This window comes from Rhinatrema bivittatum, chromosome 4, assembly GCF_901001135.1.
Source record: "Rhinatrema bivittatum chromosome 4, aRhiBiv1.1, whole genome shotgun sequence".
In the NCBI taxonomy this organism is placed as follows: Eukaryota; Metazoa; Chordata; class Amphibia; order Gymnophiona; family Rhinatrematidae; genus Rhinatrema; species Rhinatrema bivittatum.
In genome coordinates, this window is record NC_042618.1 from 22,637,351 (window position 1) to 22,660,264 (window position 22,914).

A 22,914-nucleotide genomic window follows, 5' to 3' on the forward strand; every position below is an offset into this window, starting at 1 on the left:
ACATTCACTTTCTTCTTGCTGAGCCCAATCCATTGTTGCTTTCGCTTTGTGCTTAAGGAAAGGTGAATCTTCTCCCCAGTGCCAGGTTTTCCTGTGCATCGTTCATCTTTTACTCGATCTTCACAAGCCTCAGGGGGGAGGGCAGTTCAAGGCAATCTTCTGCCTGAGGTGAGAGATGAGAAGACGCTTCCCCGCCACCCTTCCAGCTGCGGTTTAGGTCAAACCACAGAGCGGGCCGAGGTGGGGGCCTGAATTCCCACGGGACTGCCGGTGATAATATTTCTATGATGCTGGCAACCCTGCCATGGTCCCTCCCACCCTTCTTCAGCATTTGCCCCGGGACAGTGGGAGCTGAGTGAATACTTGGGGGTCTGTATGTGATGCACTCTGTTAGGGCTGGGGCAAGGGTATTAGGAAACCTTGCAGCCTGGTTCCCCTCCCCACTCAGCTCCCATCACACACAATTACAAATTATGCACTTAGAGGTGAAAAAAGACATTTAAAGTACAATCTTCTAAGGTAAAAGCTTACATAGAATAAACAGACCTATAAATGGAAATGTACTGGAAAACACAAGCCAGCTGTTGTATGTAGTGCAACCATGGAAAAGCAGAAGCATTACCATTCCTCATAAAACACCAACAATAAAATCAAATATGAAACTTAAAATATTAAAAACATACTAATAAAAGAAATAAATACTTCAAAACAGCTGATAAATAGAAAAACATTCAATAACTACTATAACTTTTTTTTTTTTTTTTTAAAGTTCCCAAAAACCAATAAAATATTTCAAAACAGCAGACCCAGGAAGTAACACCCACTAATGAAAACTAAAAATGTTTCCCTGCTCTCCATACCTGGGAACTTTTGATTTCCAGTCACCTGAGATTGTCCTGGATTAGCTGAGGGGATGCACGAACCTTGCCCCTCTCTCTTATGGACACACATTAGTACACACGCATGCACTCTTCTCCCTCTCTGGAACGCACAACCCACACGGCCACCATGACATCCTGCGGCTGCTGCTCCTGCTCCTTTTGGCCATGCTGATGGTGCCTCTGTAGCACTGGTGCAGGCAGACGTGGGCAAGAAGAAGGGGACTGCACAATCCTGCCACTGCTGTGCTGCTCTCTGCTTCCACTGGCCCTGCACTCTCTCCCACTCACACACTCCCCAGCCCGTCTCGCTCCATGTCTACTTCCCACCCTTTTTTCCCTCTTGTTCTCCTCTTCTGCCTCACTCTTATTCCCTTCTCCTTCCTTTCCTCCCTTCTCACTCCTCCCCCTTCCCATCAGAAGCCCCACTGGGTGTTTTTCCTTCTTAATGGCGGGATGTAGGAAACCTATCAGCATGTGTGCGTGGTGCTTGTTTGCCCACAGGGCATGTCGTCAGCTGGCACCACCAGGGGGGTTGTTCTTTCTGCCCACGGGGCATGGGGACCCCACAGGCACATCAGCCGGCAGCGCCTGCATCTTGTATCTTGGTGCAGGGTGAGGTGGGGCACTTGCTGCTGCCCCAAAAGTTTGCAACCTGAGGCAGTTGCCCACCCTACCTAATGATAAAACTGTCCCTGACCAGCCTCCCTGTCCCCACTGCTGCAGAGCAATCCCCACAGCGTAATGCCTGCTACCACCCTGCTTTACTGTAGGGATGGTGTTAGCAGGGTGATGTGCTCTCTTTGTTTTATGCCTCACACATCGACCCCCACAGCCCTCTCCCACAGGTATGAAATGTCCCCTCAATGCTTTGCAAATGCAATGCACCATCTCCGGTGGCTTTTCTTCAGCGGTGGCTTCCTTTTTACCTTCCTCCCCTACAGGTCATGATGGTGGAGTCACTGTAAACAGTCGTTTCCCTCCCGTCTCGGCTAGAGACCTGTGTAAGTAATCTTAGGCCTCACAGTAACCTTCGGCAGCAGTTTCCTTACCCCATAGCTACCCGCACTGGAGGGGCAGCTTGATGGCGGCAGGGTCTCAGTGGTCCCAAATTGTTTCCACTTTACAATGATGGACCTGACAGCGCCCCAGGGGATGTTCAAACATGCCGAAAGTTTCTTATCGCCTCCCCCCAATCTGTACCTCTGAATAACGTTATCACAGAGCGCTTTCAGCAGCTCCTTGTTTGGCATTTTTTGACCTTTGCTTTTATTCACTTCACACAACAGGACCTGCTTGCTTCTTCATCCAGGAGTCTTGAAATCAGCTCAGCTACTAGGATTGGACAGAGGTGGCCTCTATTTAACTTTGGATGGGCTTTAAGGCGGTCTTTTCAATAGGAGCTAATTTGGGGTTTCCTACGACTGTGAAAGGTTATGCAATCAAGACTTGTGGGCTTTTTATTCTTAATTACTTTTGAAATATTTCTATGGTGGTTCTTTCTGGATGAAAGCCTAGTGGATGTGGTGTAGATCAGTGAAATTCCTATTGTATGCATCTCAATTTGTATTTTTTTAGGCAGCGAAATGTGAAAACCGTTCAAGGACTTGGAAGACTTTCACCAGCCGCTGTAATTGTTAACAAATAGTGTCCCTGGTCCGGAGGTATCCAGTGTGTATTGGTGCCCCTTGTCTGGGGCCTCTGGTTACTTTTAAACCTGGAGGTGGATAAAGAATGTTTCACTGCATTGCCCTTATGTGCAGGTGTCTTACAGAAAAATAAATTCCGTCGAAATGGAAGCATTTTTATGTTTTCATTTTTGTTTCTATTTCTTCACTTTATTAAAAAAAAATAATAATTTGACTGCCAAAGCCTGTGTGTTTTCACCTTTATTTATTTTTTTGGGCTTAGTGTGGGTATTTGTACACAAGAAAAAAAACCCCTTTATTGGAATTGCTTTTCATTTTCTATTTTACACTACCTGTTGTCACTCAGCCACCTTCCGCTACAGCTTGGTCTCTCGTGCTGGTGCGGCTGAAGCAAGCGGTGCCGATGAGCCAGAACTGACACCCCTGAAACACCTATTAACCAGTTGCATAGCACCTAGGAATTTGAGGTCTGTCGGTGCTTTCTCGTATAATTTTAATAATCCCTTCCCGACTCGGTTTAGCCATCCCAGCGATCATCTGTGACCAGGCACCAAAACTCCATGGATCCCTCTGGAACTCGGTTCATGTGCACCCTAACCATTGAGCCATGGGTGGAGGGCCCTGCCCCCAGGGGCTGTGAACGCCAACTCTGCAGTTATCTCTACTCGCAGCCATTTTGAGAAGCAAAGTCCTGGCCCAGTGTGGCAGCATGCAGCCCTTTCCACTGGACTGCTCCACTTTATTTTGAGTGTAAGCATGGCTGCAAGGAAAAGTTACCCAATAGTCTACAGTGGGACAGTCCAACCAGTGCTCCTCTGCAGTACAGACACTACCAGAAATGCAGGGAAGGGGTGCGTTCACCAATCGAGCAATTTGAGTGGTTGAACATGCCCAGAACTTTGTAATCTACATGTGCTCTAACTACTCACACTGTCCGTCATTGCTTTCCACTTACTTTCATGAGGGAACGGGGAAAGGGTCCAAGGTGCAAAGTGAATGAGTTCCCCTTAAAACAAAACCCCATCTAACTGAACCGAGCCCGGTTGTATTTATCTGTAAAAGTGAAAAACCAAGCAGCCACAATAAGGATGTGAAATAGTTTTCTAATTACAGCTGCGTTGTTAGGAAATTTGCAAAGTATCTTTTAAAAAAAAAAAAACTCTTTGCAAGTTCAAACGATGAGTCATTTTGGCTAACTCATCTCTGCCGGGTGCTCTCAGACCCCCTCTTCCCCGGCATGAGTCCAGCATTACAGTAGGCAGACCCTGGGGTGCCACAGACAGGCTGGGTTTTCAAGCTGTTTGCTGGCAAATCTACCTTGTGCACGTTCACCGTGGCTATCCTGAAAACCTGGCTCTGGAGGACTGGATCTGCCTGCCCAAGGATCCGGTACTGTGAAATACCACTCCAAGGAGACTCTGATAGTTGGGATCCCAGCTGCAGGAGCATCGGCAGGTGTTGGAGCCACTGCAGGAAAAAGAAACATTTTCCCTTCGAATGTGTCAAACCCCTAAATATGGAGGAAATAGGTTGCCAGGTTCTTATGGCCTGGATTGGCCACTGTTGGAAACAGGATGCTGGGCTTGATGGACCCTTGGTCTGACCCAGTATGGCATTTTCTTATGTTCTTATAGCTTTTTCTTTCCATGGGTGTATGATGCTAAATTTTAGCACCTCACTTGTGAAGGATTAGCAGCATGTCAGCTCGCCTCTGTTCCTGTGTCTCTAAATATCGGTAGAGATTACGTAGTTTAATTTTTCTTTCTGCTGTTTTGAGGTATTTTTGTCTTTTTCCGATACGCTGTGATCGAGAGAGCGTCCTCCCTTCATAAAGATTTCTCCCGTGGCTGGAAACTTTGCTTTTTTATTAAGGTCCTTTAGGTTGGATAAGTCACAGTACATTTAACAATGCTGTGTGCTTGAACCATTTACTTATTTATTTAGCTTTCCCATGCAACGGTTTAACATTTAACAAGTTGAAGGGAACGTGGGTTAATTTTTTGGAGTTACGGGAATATCTGCTGTCTTCACTTTACGTGCAGCTAGTTAAGTGTCAAAATAAGTCACAGTAAATTGTGGTTTACTGAGTCCTCAAGAGCAAACGTCAACTGCCAGGTTCCCAGCCTGGGTTACCTGAAGCCCAGGAAGAGCAGTTCTCTCTCGGGGCCAGCCCAGTCCGGAAGAAGCAGTGGTTTCACTGGCCAGGGAACCAAAATGCACGTCAGAAGGGCCCATCGGTGTAGTGCAGAGGCCTGAGTTTCCTAACGTGGCTGGGTAGCCTTCAGGTTGCTGGGGATCACTTCCTTCTTCCTAGCATCTCCACTTCAAGGCTGGCGGGCCAATCTGATTCCTTGGGCACGTAGTTATCAGTCCTGGCATTGGGCTTCTACTCTCCAGTACCGCAGCCTTCCCTCCACTGACGTTTTAGCCTTCTTCCCACAAGCAGGGCCCTAGTTCAAGCCCCACCAGTAGCCAAATCTTAAAAGGAGCAAGTTCCAGGAATGTAGCCATTCGATAGTTCTTGGCAGATGTAGATGATTTTCATGCTGACAACACTTAACTGGATGCACAACCTCCTCATGCTTCTGGAAATATAATTTGCATAATTTACCTTTAAGAACACACTGGACCCAGTTGTTTAGAAGGACAATCCATTAAACTTGCAAAAATATATTTGCATTAATTGTCTTTTAATCTAAATTTGAAAATGGCGAGTACAGGTCCCCTGGTTACAATACATGGGGAATAGAAGAATTTACAATGATGATCCAGTCGGTGACCCCCATCCACCCAACACCTTCTCTTTAAGATCCATCCCCCCCATTGTCTTGGCACTGGTAGCCGCTTCCTCCAGCTTGAGGACAGAGGCGCTGGTGCACACACGAGCAAGGGCCGAGCTGGCACCAAATGTGACTCTGGTTGCTGACGTGAAGGACAGGGTGATGGAGGAAGAAAAGATTTTCCGTTACAGGCCTGTGTCTAAGCTCGGGGTCGGTCTTGGAGAGTTTGGGAATATCTTGCTTGTAAGGTAGCTAGAAAGAACTGATAACCTTTCCATTACTGAAAAGCAGCAGGCAGTTGTTTTTCCGTGCAGTAGTGGTGTGGGATTTTGCACAGTCACATCACCTTAACCTAAGCTAACATGCTCCCTTTCTGCTGAGATTATCGCTTCCCCTATTCTGTTGTACATTACCTAGGGCAGAACCTTTCGATAGTGTGATTATATATATATAAAATAGTGCACACTGTCAAGATATAGTGCTATTCAGCCAGAGGAGGAGAAAAAAAGTTATTTATTTTCACTGCAATTTGGGGGTTCTTCCTGGATGCTGCCTGAACAGCTTCTTAGGAGCCGCTCGTCTCCCTGAGCTATGGCACACACACCCACACACACACAAATTACCACAGTTTGCTAGAATTACTTTTCCAGCAGGTTGGCTCGGTTGAAGTGCTGCTTTAATATTACGTTGTGTAGACCTGAGCTGGAGGTCTCCCGTCCCCAAAGGTTTCTCAGCAGAGGGGCAGCGCTGCATCACCCCGTGCCCTGCTGTGAGAGGAAGAAACTGTCTGTAACGATTAGAAAGCCAGAGGTTTCATTTAAAAGTGTACGCTTTGAGCAGTGGGCGCTGTGTGAACCAGCCTTAGGGCAGAGTCTTGTCCGATAGGATTTCAGTTATCACCCCAACTGTCAGCTCCAGCATCTTCAGCAAACCAAAATTGTTCTGTTAAGCCAAGCAGGAGCCTCCGAATTATTTTCTATCTTTTGTGTGTATGGGGGTGGGGGAAAGCATGGAATAAACAGCACTGAAAAACAATTAAAGTCATCTTTTACAAAAATAACATTTCCCAGTTGTTTCTTATTCAGATTTGTTGTCCAAGTCTTTTGTACCTGACCATTATCCTTCTAAGGCCTGCTCCCTGACTGGCTAACTTTATAAAGAATGTGCGAGCACGCATATTGGCACGAGAACAGAGATACGCTGCGATTTAATATGCACAGACATACGTGCATATCATTTAAAATACCCTGCCACTCGTATGTGTGCGCGTGATCTTAAGAGGTGGATCGAGTAAATGTCCTGCGCGAATTACCTTTACAAAATACAAAAACAAAGAGCCACTATACTGTATGCAAATTGCTGAGGATATATACAAAAGGTATCGTGCCAACTAAACCAATGCTCTTCACCAACTCAACAGCTGCATATAATACTGTATATATCAGAACCGCATCAGCAAGCCTGACGACGGGCTTAGTGGGAATCTAAGCCGGCCGGTCTTTTCTATCATTTGCGGTTCGATAGATGGTACAGAATCACCAACCGGTGCTTAAGAGTAATCTCGAATGAACTTATTTGTCTGTGCCCATCCGATGAAATTCTACAGTCTTGAGTCAATTTCATCGATAGGCACAGAGAAATAAGGTTGGTGATTCTGTACCATCTATCGAACCGCAAATGATAGAAAAGACCGGTCGGCTTAGATTCCCACTAAGCCCGTCGTCAGGCTTGCTGATGCGGTTCTGATATATACAGTATTATAGTCAGCTGTTGAGTTGGTGAAGAGCATTGGTTTAGTCTGCGTGAATTACCACCAGGGCTTTAGTGGCTTTTACATAGAAACATAGAAATGACGGCAGAAGAAGACCAACCGGTCCATCCAGTCTGCCCAGTAAGCCTTACACTTATTTTTTCTCATACTTAACTGTTTCTCTTGGCTCTTAGTAACCTTATGTTCTAATTCCCTTTTCACCCCCACTATTAATGTAGAGAGCAGTGATGGAGCTGCTTCCAAGTGAAATATTAAGTTTGATTAGTTGGGTAAGCGGCAGCATAGCTCTCTGCCATGAAGCAGAGGGCAATGCTGGAAATGTGTGAAGTATCAGTTTTTCTTTTCCCCTGTCATTGAAGCAGGGAGTCATGCCGGACATGCACCGAAAGTGAAGCATGCCTTGAAAGTCACATTAACTATCATCAAATATTGAAAAGCCTAATAATTGGTAATACCTATAGCCCATGAACCCATCCCTGTTTTTTTCTTTTTTTCTTTTTTTTTTTTAATTGGGAGATGGATGCCCTTCATCCTTCTACTCTGTGAAGGTGGACACCTACCACCGGCATCCCGCTCCGTTAATGCCTCTGTGGCTACTGCCGCTCCATGCAGTGTTTTACTACCTGCTCTTTATATGCGTCCTCTAGAACTGATGGATCCCATCCCTGGTTTTTTTTTATTATTTATTTAATTGGGAGATGACAGCCCTCCATCCTTCCGCTCCGTGAAGGTGGACACCTACCACTGGCCACTGGCATCCCGCTCCGTGCGTATGCTCACACAAGGGGAAAACCATTTTTCTCAGCTCCTTACCGGGTGTAGGAGAGACCATACGACACTATATCTATCTCCACTGTAAGGGGGCACTTTCAGCTCAGCGTGGGTTTGGGGGGTGCGGTGTTACATTGGTGCACTACAGACCCTTGCACCCTGGCCACGGGGGAGAGTATGAAGGACTTGAACAGGTAAATGTAAATCAGTTATTTACTCTCCTAGACAATAGAAGAACTAGGGGACACTTTATGAAGTTAACAAGTAGCTCATTTAAAACAAGAGAAAATTATTTTTCACTAACGCATAATTAAGTTCTGGAATTCATTGCAGAGGATGTGGTTATGGCAGTTAAGTGTAAGTGGCTTTAAAAAAGGTTTGGATAATAAGGTTCTTATGATTCAAACCCACCCTGAACTGAAAGTGCCCCTCTTACAGTGGTAGATATATAAAGTGTCATATTCTCTCTCCTACAGTGCTCGCTCTCCCCCCCCAGTCTTGAAAAACCCTAAAACTTGAGATCTCCAGACTTGCTCCTTATCAGGACTAGCAGTAATGTTATGCAGGTAACACACCTACGCGCGCCATGGTCAGCTTTTCTAAAATTTGAAGTTGCACAAGTTACTCTTGGCCCCGCCCAGGAACACCTTGCCCCCCCCATTTCCGCCCCCCCCCCCCCTTGTTCTTGATGCCCGCGTGGGTGGGTACGTGCATACTTCACGGCTTCTTAAAATTCTTGATGCTCGTGCACGGCCCACATCCACATGCGTGGGGTTGTTTATGTGTGAGCAACACTTTTAAAATTTACCTGTAAGCGAGTGGGAATAAAAATGTATTCTAGAAGTTCACTCTCTCCCCAGACTCAAAATGAGCAACTAGGCTGCTAACCGGGGTGAACACAGCAGCGCTGTGCAATCATTATATGTTAATTATCTGTCAGCTCTGAACTTTGTCCTGACCACTCCCCTCTTCTTAACGATTTGTTTGGTCTGTCCTGTATGTGGGCTATATTCAGAGGTTATATTATGTTTACTTACTATGTATTGGAGATTATCAAATCCTGGTAATAAAGACAGTGCCCTATAATAGTCTTCACACTCTTGTACATTTTTCATGGTCCACTGTGCAAGAAATACAAATCACAATGCATTAAGGTTTATTTCACTAATCTGCACAACATACTCTGCACTTTAATTATGAAAGAACAATTATAACAATATTCCAGAAGTAATTACAGCATAAGTCTTCACCCTCAGATTAGCTCTGGTTCAACAATCTACCTTTCCAAGGTGCATAAAAAGTTAAAAAGAGCCCATCTGCATCCAGTCCCAGCAGTGGAGCTGATGTGAATACTCCTGCATGAAGAATCACGCTGTTTCTGTTCTATGACGGACATCAGAAGCAAAGGTCAAAACATGCCAAACATGGAGCTGCCAAAATAACTCTGTGCTAATGTTACTTAAAGGTACAGAGTGGGAGAAGGCAATAAGAAAATGTCAAGGTATTTGAAAAATCTTCAGAGGATTAGCCGTGTTAGTCTGATGAAGCAAAAATGACAGGTGTCGTGTGTCACCTTATAGACAGCAATTTATTGAGGCATCAGCTTTCAAGGACAGAGTCCACTTTGTCAGATGCATGAAGTGATGTACAGGAAACAGGTAAAATACCTCAAGTTGTCAGTAGTCTATACTATAATGCTAGTAACACTCTCTCCCTACCGTGTCCTGCCTAATTCATTGCCTTCTCTTTGTTCTGTACATATTTTACCCATTTCCTTTACATCACTTCATGCATCTGACAAAGTGGACTCTGTCCTTGAAAGCTCATGCTTCAATAAATTGCTCAGTGGATAAGGTACCGCAAAACTCCTGTCAATGTTTTTGAATATCCCTTGGGGCACTCTTGGGTTCATCATTGTAAAGAGGAACCAATTTGGCAGCACCCAGAGCCTGTGGTCAGGCTTTCCCTCCAACACGGTAGCTGTGGGTCACTGTATGATTACTTTAAAAGAACTACCCCGGTCTCTAGCTGAGGCAAGCATTGACTGTTTAAAATTATTCCCTAAACATAGCCTGTATGGGAGGGTGGCAAGAAGGAAGCCACTGCTGAAGAAAAGCCACCTGATGTGCCGCATCACATCTGCAGAGAAACGCTTAGGGGACACCGCGCCCATGCGGGAGAAGACTGATGTGCCGCATCACATCTGCAGAGAAACACTTAGGGGACACCGTACCCATGCGGGAGAAGACTGATGTGCCGCATCACATCTGCAGAGAAACGCTTAGGGGACACCGCACCCATGTGGGAGAAGATTGATGTGCCGCATCATCACATCTGCAGAGAAACGCTTAGGGGACACCGCGCCCATGCGGGAGAAGACTGATGTGCCGCATCACATCTGCAGAGAAACGCTTAGGGGACACCGCGCCCATGCGGGAGAAGACTGATGTGCCGCATCACATCTGCAGAGAAACACTTAGGGGACACCGTACCCATGCGGGAGAAGACTGATGTGCCGCATCACATCTGCAGAGAAACGCTTAGGGGACACCGCACCCATGTGGGAGAAGATTGATGTGCCGCATCATCACATCTGCAGAGAAACGCTTAGGGGACACCGCGCCCATGCGGGAGAAGACTGATGTGCCGCATCACATCTGCAGAGAAACACTTAGGGGACACCGCGCCCATGCGGGAGAAGACTGATGTGCCGCATCACATCTGCAGAGAAACACTTAGGGGACACCGCGCCCATGCGGGAGAAGACTGATGTGCCGCATCACATCTGCAGAGAAACGCTTAGGGGACACCGCGCCCATGCGGGAGAAGACTGATGTGCCGCATCACATCTGCAGAGAAACGCTTAGGGGACACCGCGCCCATGCGGGAAAAGACTGATGTGCCGCATCACATCTGCAGAGAAACGCTTAGGGGACACCGCGCCCATGCGGGAGAAGACTGATGTGCCGCATCACATCTGCAGAGAAACGCTTAGGGGACACCGCGCCCATGCGGGAGAAGACTGATGTGCCGCATCACATCTGCAGAGAAACGCTTAGGGGACACCGCGCCCATGCGGGAGAAGACTGATGTGCCGCATCACATCTGCAGAGAAACGCTTAGGTGACACCGCTCCCATGCGGGAGAAGACTGATGTGCCGCATCACATCTGCAGAGAAACGCTTAGGGGACACCGCGCCTATGCGGGAAAAGACTGATGTGCCGCATCACATCTGCAGAGAAACGCTTAGGGGACACCGCGCCCATGCGGGAAAAGACTGATGTGCCGCATCACATCTGCAGAGAAACGCTTAGGGGACACCGCGCCCATGCGGGAGAAGACTGATGTGCCGCATCACATCTGCAGAGAAACGCTTAGGGGACACCGCGCCCATGCGGGAGAAGACTGATGTGCCGCATCACATCTGCAGAGAAACGCTTAGGGGACACCGCACCCATGCGGGAGAAGACTGATGTGCCGCATCATCACATCTGCAGAGGAACGCTTAAGGGACACTGCGCCCATGCGGGAGAAGACTGATGTGCCGCATCACATCTGCAGAGAAACCTTAGGGGACACTGCGCCCATGCGGGAGAAGACTGATGTGCCGCATCACATCTGCAGAGAAACACTTAGGGGACACCGCGCCCATGCGGGAGAAGACTGATGTGCCGCATCATCACATCTGCAGAGAAACGCTTAGGGGACACTGATCAAAGTGGAACCGTTTGGTCTCAATGCTAATCTGCTTTGAAGTGGTTGAAAATAAATCAAATAAACTTGAAAGCGCTTGAGCTCTTCTGCCACAAATAAACACAATCTGTACTATCCCACTGAGCAAAGCTGGTAAACCTTATCCTAAATCATTCATGGACTGGAAGAGTAGACTAGTGGCTAGAGCAGCAGGGTAGCCAGGGTTCAAATCTTGCCAACACTCTCTCTGACCATGGGCAAGTCATTTTGCGCTCCCTTTTTTAGGTATAAACCTCTCTGAATTCGGAGGGGGGGGGGCTGGACCTGAGAAAGCCGGCAGTGATCGCACCACCGTGGTATTATTATTATTGTGCCCGGCATTCGCACCCAATAGCGCCAACGTAAAAGGTAATGCTATTGGGTGCGCTATTGGCAGAGATAAGGGTTCCTACCTTTTCGCCGCCAGCGATGTTTCCGCTGCGTCCGCCCTGGTGCTGCCCCGACTCCTCCTCTTCCGGTGCTGACGCCGCCCCAACTCTGCCCCTATGAAGCTATCGCATGCAAAAAAGGACTTTTTGCGTGCGATATCAATAGAAAATGACCCCCTTAGGGACTTATTTACTAAAGGTTTTCTCCCATTTTGTGTATATGGGAAAATGCTTAGTAAATAGGACCTTAGATTATGAGCCCACTGGGGACAGGAAAATATCTACAGTACCTGAATGTAATCCACTTTGAAATGGTGGACCAGTCACAGGTGGAATATTTTTGCAAATGGGGCTTCCACTCACAATTGAGTCAAGGGATGTGAAGACTTATGAAATCAAGACCTTTTTTTTGTCATTCTTAATTACTTTAAAATATCTTTATAATTATTGTTTCAGGATGAAAGTGTAGAATGTGTTGTGTAGATCAGTGAAACAAATTCCTACTTTAAGGGATTTTGATTTACACGTTTTAGACACTCAATGAAGTTAGTAGGTAGCACATTCAAAACAAATTGGAGAAAATTATTTTAAGCTCTGGAATTCACTTTCCTGAGGTAAAATGTGTGTTCATTCTTGCCGAATGCACATTTTATAGTTAATGCACATTTTTTTAAACTCCTGATGCATTTGCATTCTATTACCTTACTGCCTCAACAGTTTAAAAAAAAATGTAATCTATGCATTAAAATTATGCACTGAAAAACAGCACAGTTTCTTAACGCTCAGATTATTGCATTGGCCTGTCAAATTGTAAGCCCACTGAGGACAGAGGAATAACTACAGTACATGAATGCAATCTACTTTGACATGCCGAAAGGCGGAATACAAATAAAATAAAGATATCTTATGTTCTTATTAATAATGAAACCATATGACAGAGCTAGGTACTATCACTTTTTTACACCCTGTTGGTGCAAATTGTGGTATGTAAAAGTGGCAGTGATGAAAAGGAATCAGCTAATAGTTATCTCAAACAATTCATATAGGCAGGGTGAGGGTATCTAAATTCAGAATAGGGGAGGCCTGTAAAATCTGTAGTGGTAGAATGAAATAGCAACAGCATGGAAGGGGTGCAGTGTTTCCATTAACAAGTGGTGAACACCAAGATAGCTAATTAGCAGGTATGAATTTGTTCTCTATCAGATCTGCCCATAATAGCCTGAGCCCATGAAATCTGATTGCAGGGTACTGCACTGGTATGTTGGGATGGAAAAAAAAAATAAAAATCTGATATTTGATGATTAAAACATGTAAAAGAGAAAACCTTAAGCAAAATGTCTTTCAGAGTCTCAAAGGGAGACTCGCTCAGAGCACTTAAAACTATATTGGAATAGAATTTTGCCAGGGAGGTCTAATGTTATCCACTGCATGGAGGCTTGCTATGCAGGGTTCCTGAGATTTCCTCTCTTATACTGCGCTGACAGCAGAAACTCAAAAGTAACATACTACTCACCCTTTTTCAAACCCCTCCTTTAGAAAGTCCATATTTTGGGCCTGTAGTGGAAAGCTGGGCCGCATGGAACTGGAGCCACTGCCAGCCCCTGACCACACCAGCTGGGCGACAATGTGTCCGGAGGCAGTCCCTGCAGTCCCTTCTACTTGTAGATAGTGGGAAAAAGGAGCAGGCTTGAGAAGCTGAGAAGAGGATCCAAACGCAGGAACACAAAAGCAACTAGGCTAAAAATGAGCAACTCTCCCCTCTTTCACCCCTTCAAAATAAAAGTATAAAATAACTTTAGCAGAGACCAATGCTGTTGGATTGTGAGCTCCTGGTATTGGGTCCCCAATCATTTCAAACTGGATTTTGATATCACCAACCACTGCACTGGATGAAGGACATCGGTGGAGAGATTGAATTTTGCCACCATAAAGTGAAGAGTTTGCCTTTGTAGCAAAAGCGTTATCTGCTGATCTTGTCCCAGCCCCACAGGAAGGAAAGTTGAAGTGGCCTCACTGGTATAGCGAGGAGGGGGCAAACGTCCCCGGGTGCCAGGCTGTGGGGGGTCGCCAAGGGGGCAGAGGATCCCATCTCACCAAAAGAGGAAAAGGCTCTACAGCCACCAGGAGTGCCTATGCCGCTTGGGGGCAGAGGTGAAGGAGGCCCGCGGCAGAAGAGGAGGCTCACGGCTGCTGAGGGGCGCCTATCCCACCCGGCAGCAGCAGAGGAGGAGGCCTGCGGCTGCCAGTGGAGCCCATCCCACGCAGCGGCAAAGGTAGAGGAGGCCCGTGACCTAACTGAAGGAGAGGGACTGGAGCTGGAGCCAGAACCTATGTACGTGTTTGTGTGGAGGAGAGGGAGTGGAGCCAGTGTGTGTGTGATTGGAGAAGAGGGAGTGGGACCAGCTTGTGTGTGTGCATGTGTGTAAAGGAGAGGGAGTGGAGCCTGTGTGATGTGAGTGAAGGAGAGAGAGTGGAACCAGCATGTCTGTGTATGTATGAAGGAGAGGGAATGGAGCCAGTCTGTGTGTGGAGGAGAGGGAATGGAGCCAGTGTGTGTTTATATGGAGGAGAGGGAATGGAGCCAGTGTATGTGTGTGTGGAAGAGAGGGAGCGAGCCAGCATGCATGCGCCTAAGAGACAGTGAGCCAGTGTGTGTGCGAGCCTGAGAGAGAGGGAGCCAGCCAGCTTTTGTGTGTCTGTGTGTGTATTTTGAAAGCGTGTTTATGTGTGCATGAAGATGAATGTGTGTGACCATGAGGTAGGAGAAAGTTTGTGCACCTCCCTTCCCCTCCCACTACTTCACTACAATCTCAGGTTGACCAGAAGTCAAAAGTTCCCAGGTATGGAGAGTGAGTGATTTTTTTTTTTAATTCATCTTTATTGATTTTAATTAATTGGTGTTATTTGAATTGTGTGTGGTTTTGAAATATTGTATTGGTGTTTGGGAAATTTTAAAAATTATGAATTTAATTATTGGATGTTATTCTGGTCATCTGCTGTTTTTAAATATTTTTTTATTATTATTAAAATATGCAGAAAATCCAGCAATAAAGACAGTGAAAATGACAAAGGTGCATAGGACAGAAGCTTTTACAGTGAGTATATTAATAAAAAGTTGCATAACAGGTAAGGACAGAATTGCAGACAGGTAATAAAAAGGTCCATCCAGTTAACTAAAACATCATGTGATGAGATGGACCTATCAGTCCAGTAACAAAATTTACAGGTATATGGACAGGTAACCCAAATAGTAGGTCCCGATATACAGGTAGATTTTAAATCGGCCCAGCGCGTATATCCCAGGCCTTACGCGTGCCAGGCCAATTTTCAAACGGGCCTGGCCACACGCGTAAACCCCGGTATGCGATTAAGTGCCAGGGCCTGTAAGGGGGGCAGTCTTGGGGGGGGGGGGCAGAGCTGGAGGTGGCCGGTACAGCGGCCATTTGCCGCTGTATCGGGAAGGGAATCCTGGTGCGCACGCGCAAGTTGCTACTGCTCCAATGAAGCAGTAAGCAACAAAATAAGAAAATAAAAAGGTAAGGGAATGGGTTTAGGGGGCGAAGAGGAGAGGGGAAGGGAGGTTAGGATAGAGGGTAGGGAACTGGGGAAGGCCACGATGCGAAATCGCGCAAAACTTGCATAATTCCCCCCCCTCCCCCTCCCCTTAAGCTTGCTGCATACATGCATGTGCGGATTACAAAATCCGGTGCGCGGCCCAATGATTTTATAACATGCGCGCGCCGGCGCACGCATGTTATAAATTTGGTGCGTCCATGTGTGTGCGCGTATGCACATGTATTAAAATCCACCCCATAGTGTTTAACATGGGAAAACCTAGCATGCAGGTCTGTTGTTGGAAGCCTTACCCATAAAATTTAGAACCCCATTGTGATATTTATCCCAGAGAAAAAGTGAGAATCTCCATTGAAAAAACTTCCAAATGGTTTGCATCCAGAGTGTGTAAGTTGGAATATCTGCAGATTTCCATTTTTGAGCAATGTTTCATCTTGCAGCCACCAGCAGATGAATCACTAATGGGTACCCCCCCAGAGCGAGAAGAAGTGATGTCTGGAACAGGAAACCCTAGTAAAATCATGGCTGTTTCCAATATTGGAAACAGCGAACACTTTTTCTAATTCAAAAATTTCTTCTTTGCAAGCTTCTGGGACTGCTTTTATTAAGCACTCTTTGATTCTTTACAGGCAATTAGAAAATCTAGAGAATAATATGAGAAATAAAAACTTACGCTTCCTGAACTTTCCAAGTACAAGACTTTTGTCTGCACATGAATTGTTCAGGAAATACGTGAAAGAGACTCTTGGGATATCTAAAGAATTATTGATTTCTAAAATGTATTATTTATCAAGACAGAAAAGAGCTGAACTAGCCCCTGAGGGAGGTATTGATGTTATGTCAAATCAAAGCCCTAATTTAACAGCTTTTTTTGAGGCGTCAGTAGACAATATACAAACTCGAGCAACGTTTATTGTTGCTTTCAGTTTAGAGCAGGACAAAAATCTTGCTATGCAAAAATATTTTAGAAATAAAGAGTTTAAATTTTGTGGACAACCAATACAGGTGTTCCCTGACGTCTCAAAAACTACCCAAGTAAGAAGAAAACAATTTCTTGCGTTGAGAGAGAGAGTGTTAGCCATTGGAGCTACATTCTTTCTCAAATTTCCTTGCAGATGTTTGATTATGTATAATAAAAATAAGTTTGTTTTGCTTGAGCCAACTCATTTAGAAACTCTTCTTGGTGATAAAGAAGGATGAGAAAGTTTATAACAACTCTATTGGAAATATTGGTTAAAGATATTAAATTCCGCAGTTACCATGTCTCTTGGTAATTTTCCTAATGATTTTTTTATTATAGTAAGTCCTCCCATTAATGTGGACTGTATTTGAGTTTATAAATAATTTGTTTTTCTTTATAAGATTTTCCCTGGGATGGTTTTTTGTGGTAAATGTAAACCAACTATTCTTATTTCTTTTTTCATTGTAAAATGTTTCAGAAATTTAATAAAGATTAAATTAAAAAAAAACCACAGTTATGGCTGGGTCAAATGGAAGGGAGGCTTTAGTGATGTCATAAAATCATGATTTGCCCTCTTTCCAGTAAATCGTTATCAGAGGAGAAGTCCAGCACATGTGAATCAAGGATCCTGCCTCGCCACAGCCCCTCCAACACCCATCTGTGTCACGGAGCTTCGTTTTATGTAAGCGAATGGGGGTATGAAACCAATGGTCCAACATTTTACATCCATTTTCTTTAATAGTCATTCGTAATGAATTAGCCTTAAAGAGCCGCCAAGTCATGTGATCCCACTGCTCTTCCGTTATGTCCTTGTCTATGTCAGTAACCCATCGCATTTTTAAATTACTAATGGGGTCCCCCTCCTCTTCGAGTATTAACTGAATCCTTTATTCTTAACCTTCCCAAGGAATAACTCCTTGACAGGCCTTAATCAACCACTAAAGGCAGGCATTGCCCTTGTCAGACTGGAGGGTTCCCCTGTAGCTGCAGACAAGGAAAAACCGGGATCGGGTTGCCCTCTAATTTCTCTTCCAATTGCCGGTGAGAAAGAAAACTCCCCCTGTAGAATAACTGACCTGTGTGATTTATTCCTCACTCATAAGGGCGTTAACGGAGACAGTCGGGTAGATATTCTTCCACGTAATTAAAGGATTCCTAGCCTGCAAAATCCCAGATAGGAAGGGATGATCCCCCACTAAACCTTTCTGCTTTGTGCATGTCATCCCTAACAGAACTGGAAGGGAGGTGTTGCTGGGGAGTTCACCTCTTTCAAGATGAACCTGGTGCTTTTCACCCGGGGCTTTATAGAACATTAACACACCGGAAGTCAAACGCTCCCAGGTATGGAGAGTGAGAGATTTTTTATTTAATCCTTATTGATTTTAATGAATCGGGTGTTCTTCGATGTGTTAGTCCTGGGGGGAATTCTGCGCTACTGCGGAGCGCAGAATTCCCCTCCTGTGCAGAATTGCCAAATTCTGCGCAGAAAATGGCAGAGGAGACCCTGGCATGCCGCGAATGGAGCTTGCACCGTTCCGGTGAAGAGGAAGGTCCCGGCGCATAGATGTCAGGTGGCCTTTTTTTTTTTTTTTTATTTCTATTCTGCCTTTTGTGACACTTGGGTACTGCAGGTATGCCCCTGCTCCCAGAGGGCTTACGATCTAAGGACCCTATTTACTTAGCATTTTCTTTCCCCACAGACACCAAACGGGAGAAGACCTTTAGTAAATAATCCCTAAATTTGTATGTGAGGCAATGGAGGGTGAAGTGGTTCCAGTGTCAGCAACATCTGAACCCTGGCTTGCAGACTACTGTTCTAACTACTGGGCTACGCCACTAATATAGAAAACTTTATCTGGTACAGGACAGTTCCTTCTTTTATCATCAGGCTGGATCTGGAGAAGCAGATCACCACGCTGAGGGAAATGAAGCAATAGGAACTAGAGTTGTAGAGAAACCAAGTTTTGCCTTACTGTTATTCCAAGCTGAAGTAAGTCTATTTATCAGCACCTGCCAGGCCTCACTGCTTTTGTGAGGTTACCGGTCATTGCAGAAACCCAGCCCACACTGAGTTTTGTAGATAGTTATCTCAAGATTTTGAAATGGCAACCTACCCTCCCACCCAAAGCTCACCGCAACGCTATTCTCTCTAGCAGGCCTCCAAGTATACATGTAAGAACAAATACTTAACACAACCAACCCTCTTCTCCCCAACAGCACTAAAAACAGGCACCAGCTCTGAAGGGGCTTTAGCATCCCCAATATGGTCTCCTGCACTCTCATGAAGTAGGAGCAGAGAGCTTCATGCCACAGGGGAAGGGCAGGAAGAAAGCCCATGGGCCTCCTCCGCTCCTGCTCCCTTACCCCCGACAGCCTATTGGCTGGCTGTAGAATGTCTGACCAATGGGCTGCCAGGAGACCAGAGAGCAGCAGCAGTGCAGGACAGACAAGCTTCCTGTCTTCGGTCTGCCCTGAGTTAAAGTGAGATGGGAAGGACAATAGTAGAGATACTAGGAAAGGCACTGAGGGACAGAGAAACTGAGGGTTGGAGAGGGGCTGCGAGAACTACTGCCAGGTAGATGGGAAGATTGGTTGTAAAAGGTGATAGTGAGTGGGAGAGGAATGTAAAAAACAGAATACTGACTGGAAGGGACAGAAACTGTGAGGGGATGATCATGGGGCCAAGAGAGAGGAGTAGGCACAAAGTCTGGGAGAAGAGGCATTAGCTGGCAGAAAGGGAGAGAAGCTAAGAGAAGGGGATATAAATGGAGAGATGACATGGGCTGTGAACAGAGAAACTGGGGTGAGGGATTAGGTGAAGGAACTTAAGAAGGAGGGAGAGGGAGAGGTGGACTTGGAAAGGAGGGGGGCTGCTCAGAGAAGTAAACCAAGAGAAGGGTCATGAGCAGATCATGAAGGGGTGAGGAAAGGAATGGAAGTGGCAGGAAAGAGTGGGACTAGCAAGAATAGATAAGAGCTGTGGAGAGAGCCTGAGGATAGAAAAATTGTAGAAATTACTTACCTGATAATTTCATTTTCCTTAGTGTAGACAGATGGACTCAGGACCAATGGGTATAGTGTACTCCTGATAGCAGTTGGAGACGGATCAGATTTCAATCTGACGTCAGCACTACATATACCCGTGCACGAAGCTTTGTTCTCCAGTTTTCTCCTTGAAAAGCAATTATGGATCTATGTGTTTGGATAATTTTTTTTTTATTAACTTGGATAACTTGATTAACTTGAATTGGTTGACGTGGTTTCTAGCTGGAGACCGCCAGGACACTCAACCGAGAAGTGCTGGCACCTGGTAGTATGGGTGTCTGAACTAGAGATAAGAGTGGGCTTACCCGTGCTTGTGTTGCTCTTGTGGGGGAGGTTCCCCCGAGGATTCTTGATTGCGAGACAGCCATGGGCGGGGTGCTGAGTCCATCTGTCTACACTAAAAAAATGAAATTATCAGGTAAGTAATTTCTACATTTCCTAGCGTGTAGCAGATGGACTCAGGACCACTGGGATGTACAAAAGCTACTCCCGAACTGGGTGGGAGGCTGCCCGTGGCCCATTTAGTACTGCCCTTGCGAATGCTGTGTCCTCCTTGGCCTGCGGTCCCAGGCAACTTCACCTGGGCAGGATTCTTCGCTGAGCTACAATCCTACATCCATGCACAGACAGAGCCACCAGTGGCACAACCACAAACCAGCCAGTGGTCCAGAACTCCCAGGCCCCTTCCGGCCTCCACCAGATGAGCCGCCCCTGGACAAATACCTCCCCAGTGGTCCAGAACTTCCCAGGCCCCTCCCGTGAGGTTGCGTACGGCCTGTAGCATAGGGAAATGGCGTGAGATCTGGCGGAGCCCAGCCAGGAAGAGGCTTGCCTTGGACTCTGCTGTGTTGCATGTGTCTGGGATGGCCAATGCCTTCAGACTCGTGGCTACGAGATCTGATAATTTGTCTTTTGGGAAGAAGCGCGTCATGGTGCGATATGGTTCCGTTCCTGGAGGGAGTTCCCCCTCTTCCAGGGGTTCTGGTTCCTCCTCCGAATCATCGGTGTCCCCTAAGGGGAGGTATTTGTCCAGGGGCAGCTCATCTGGTGGAGGCCGGGAGGGGCCTGGGAGTTCTGGACCATGGTGGGGGTTGCGGTTGTGCCGCTGGTGGCCCTGTCTGTGCATGGATGTCAGATTGCAGCTCAGCGAAGGATCCCGCCCATGTGAAGTTGCCTGGGACAGCATTGGGTCCGATGGCGCTCCCCAAGGGCTCCCACTGAGGAGGGGCTGAGTCGGGAATAGAGAGGTCCGGGGTAGTCTCGCTGGTGGATCCGGAGTCCTCTACAGACTGAGGGGGACCTTGTCTTGGCTCCCCCCTGAGCTTCGCATAGCAGGCACAGGGCGGAGGTCACCTCGGGCTGCGCCGCTCTCAGGTGGCATGCCGGGCAGAGGACTGGACCTTTAGCTTAGACAACGGTGCCATGATTTGCGCGTGTATCCTGAACAGGTGCGCGTGCCTGGAGGCCTGGTTATGTGTTCCGGGTATGCCTACATTGTGCGCGTAGGAACGGAAGATGCACGCATGGCTGTGCGCGTGGGCCTAGTTGTGCGCTTGGCACCCCTGGGTGTGCTGCTGTGCGCCCGGCCCCGATGTATGCACGGCTCAGTTGTGTGGACGATGCGGCGACCGGGGGGGGGGGAGGTGCCAGCGACCACGCAGTAAGATGGCGGCCCCCAGGGGGTCTCCACGTGGGAGGACCCTCTTGCCGGATCGGGGTCTAGCCCGGACGGGGCTGCTCAACCCAAATGTACAGACACCAGAGGGATGATCTGTGCAGCTGTCCGAGCCTAAGAGACTTAGAGAAAATTTTCTACCTTACCTTGTCTCAGCGCTTCCTGGTCCTCTGCTGGGCGGTCTCCGGCTACGGGGGGAGAGGGAATTTCCTTCACCACCGCGCTCGGTTCTGCACCCGCTGCCTCTCGGCCGCTCCCTTTCCCGGGGGCTAAGTCCATGCCAGGACCGAGGCTGCCTCTGAGGGTTCTCGGAAATCACCTCAGGAAATCTCGACTGGGGGAGGGACCCTTAGGTATCACCGCAGGAGAACAGGACTCGTTTTGGAGGTAAGGTTTTCTTTGTTTCTTCTTTAAATTTGGAGTTTGGTTTTCTAACGCTGTGCGTGTGTGAAGTCCCAAACTGCTATGGAGACGGAAAAAACTGGAGAGCAGAGCCTCGTGCAGGGGTATATGTAGTGCTGACGTCAGATTGAAATCTGACTCCGTCTCCAACTGCTATCAGGAGCACACTATACCCATTGGTCCTGCTACACACTAGGAAAATAGAAGTTATAAAAAAAATGAGAGGCAGGTATTTTACTGGAATGTTACTGGAAAGGGGGAGGTTGTGATGGCATGTGATACCATGGGCAGAAAATCTCTCTCACAGCGAGAGGGGCTGCGGTCAGGTCTTTTTTTTCAATTTGTAAATTTTTATTAGAGATCATCACAGGTTGCCAAAACAATATACAAGAAACAAGAAATTACCGATATGACTGCCTGAAATATATCAGTATAATGCAGAAATATGTTTCATGAAATTTTTCTTTATATGCCATGTAGTCAGTTATAATCAGTATTATCTACTGCTGCAATAATAAACATCTATCTCTTCACATTTTGTGTGTGTGGCTCTGTTGGATCTCCATTTTCTTTAAAGTTCTCCCCTTCAATCCCCCTCCTCCCCCTCTCCATTGTGTTCACTGTGGTCAGGTCTTGAATCAGTGGGGGGAGAACCATTCCCTTTCTTCACAAAAATTAAAAAAAAAAAAAAATTTCCACTGTTCTATCTCTCAGGAGATGGCAGTTATCTCTGGGGTTTCTGAGCTGAGGGCAGGGAGCACCACATGCATCTGTGAATGGCGGAGTGACGTATGTGGACTCTGCCGGCAAGGGAAAAGTGCTGCAGGAGCTGGGAAGGAGTGGTTCCAGAAGAAAAACCCAATGGGCCTGGGCTCAGGGAACACAGGGAGGAAGAGATCTAAGCCTGTAGGGGAATCAAATTGAGAAGAGAGATGAGCAGGCCCATGAGATGCAGGCTGACATGCTAAGGAGAGGTGGGTGGGTGGAAGCAGTGAAGGGGAGGGGTGAAACTAGTACCAGGGCCATCCTGGGGGTGGTGGTGGTGGGGGAACAGAAAATCAGGACAGCCATCCAGGGTGCCACCCTCCCACAACAGCTTTTGTGACTTAGATTCAGGAAACTCCCACATGACAAAATTTGTATACATCTTACAAAAATGTTATAAAGTGGCTAAAAGGAGAAAAAAAAAGAACAAAAATATGAGTGCTAATAGCTAAGTGAAGTGACAGGGCACAGAATGGTTAATAGTACAGGTTCTGGTGCTGTCCTCTATTGGCCAGTGCCCCG

General features: G+C 46.7%; 1 long non-coding RNA gene across 1 annotated transcript; it reads right to left on the minus strand.

The window, feature by feature from the left end:
• Positions 1–4,444: 4,444 nt before the first annotated feature.
• On the minus strand, positions 4,445–21,410 carry LOC115089667. The gene is made up of 3 exons (XR_003856194.1): positions 21,372–21,410; positions 8,887–8,970; positions 4,445–5,112 (listed from the first exon to the last, which is right to left on the minus strand). It is a non-coding gene; the product is annotated as an uncharacterized LOC115089667 (long non-coding RNA).
• Between the last annotated feature and the right edge of the window lie 1,504 nt (positions 21,411–22,914).